Consider the following 1,952-nt stretch of genomic DNA (forward strand, 5'->3'; position numbering starts at 1 on the left):
GCTCACCCCTGCCTCCCTTTCCATGGGATCAGGGAGCCCCCTCACCCACCACCTGCTGCCCAGTTCATTCTGTCCTTGGGGTTGGGTGAGGGCTTCCCAGGCCAAGCCTGAGCCTGTCTCCCGGCATGAGCCGAGCCGGGCAGGTGGAAGGCTGAAGGCCTTGGGGAAGGTGGGGGTGAGGGCATGCGTGGGGCTGGCACACATGGAGGATGGGAGCGCCCAGCACATAGTAGGTGTTCAGTAAATATTTGCGGAATGATGTCTTCCGTTTCGTGCTTTGCCGGAATGCTGGGAGCACGCTCCATGACTTGATTTTGCACCCGTCAGACAGAATTCCCAATCACAGCTATGCCTCTTGGCAGGGAAGGACGTGGTTGAGACAGGGGGTCAGGAGTGTAGCTGGGGTGCCCAGCCCCTCTGCCGGAAGGGCAGTGGGCAAGCCCTGCGGGTATCCCATCCTCCTGGCGACCACCGCTCCCACACCCACCCTGGGCCATGCAGCCTTTACCGCCCAGATCTCAACTCGCTGAAGTAGCTGAATTCAAGTTAGCCACAGGCAAGCTCAGGGAGGAGGGCCCAGGAATCCGGGCCTCCCCCCCTCCCTAGAGCCCTAGGAACCAGGGCAGGGGCTCCGGCTGGTTGGCTCCCCACAGTGGGGGGCCCAGGAGACACGGGTGAGGGGCTCCGGGGCAGCCCTGCGCTCAACTGTGCGGAGGAACCCCTGCTGCGGGAGGCTGGGTGCTGGTGGGCAGCTGCCCCCAGGCTGGCAGAGGCTTACATGGCACCTGGTCCAGAGGTGGGCGGCAAGTCCTCCTCTCCCCGGTGACGGCTCCAGGGAAAAAGAGTGTCTGCGGAGACCGGCATCACTCGGGAAGTGGCCAAGTCTCCCCGGCCGGTGGGCGCGGCCCTCAGGGTGGGCGACGGGGTGTGGAGCCAGGTGGCCGGCCAGCACGTCCAGCCCAGCCCGTCTCGGTCGCCCTCTCCCTGGTGCAGCCGCTTCATCCAGCCGCTGCCAGGCTGCTCCCAGAGAGGTGGCGGCCTGGCGGGCAGGCTGGCGGGCTAGCCTGCTGGGGTCGTGCCTACTCCTCCCCCCACCCTCAGGAAGTGACATCATCCCACTCTCTCCAAGGAGGAGTCGGAGCACGGATTCTGGGAAGCAGGAGAAGGATGGAGAGCGCGGAGCTGCGTGGCGGGGTGTCCGGGGGGTGGGGGTCTGGGACTGCAGGAGGCTGGGGCTCCAGTCCTGTGTCTGTGACAAGTGGCTGACCGCAACGGCTCCGGTTTGAAAGGACGGACGGGATGGGAGGGGCTGGGACTCCATGGGTGGCAGCAGGGCTGGGAAGGGCAGAGCTGCCAACAGCTGGTATTTCAGCCGCCAGCTCTCTACAGCCCTTCCCTGATTCCAGGTGGCCCACGGAGGGTGAGCTGGAGCGTAGGGTTGGGCTCAGGGGCCCCTCACACAGATGAAGGGACTGAGAGGCCCCAGCAGGTGCTGCGGCGCCGCTCTAACCAGGCCAGACCCCGGCAGAGGAGGGGAGGGCTGTCCCAGAGGGGCTGGCGGGTGAGGGCCGCCCTGCCAGGAGCCTAGAACATCTCGTGCTCAGGGATGCGAGGGTGAACCCTTCCCAATCGCCTGCTCTCACCCCCGCCCTTCACCTCTTGGAGTCTAGAATGGCTAGAACTCCCTCAACTCACACGTATCATTCACTTAACAACCCCGGGTACACGCGGCCCAGCCCTACCTGCTCTCAGGCGGGAGAGGTGGGGTGAGCCTGGCTCCCCTGCAGAAGTGGCCGAAGATCTGTCAAGACCCTGGAGTGATACGGCCAGTGGCAGCCTCTGTCCCCCGGCTCAGGGAGTGCCCAGCCGACAGCTGTGGTCAGTGCCAGTCCCACCTAGGTCACGTGGCAGGGCTGCTGTGGGCTGACCCCACCGGGTGCCCCATTACAGGC

This window comes from Delphinapterus leucas, chromosome 7 (assembly GCF_059928025.1).
Source record: "Delphinapterus leucas isolate spDelLeu-1000000601 "Yukka" chromosome 7, BTC_Dleu_Yukka2, whole genome shotgun sequence".
NCBI lineage: Eukaryota > Metazoa > Chordata > Mammalia > Artiodactyla > Monodontidae > Delphinapterus > Delphinapterus leucas.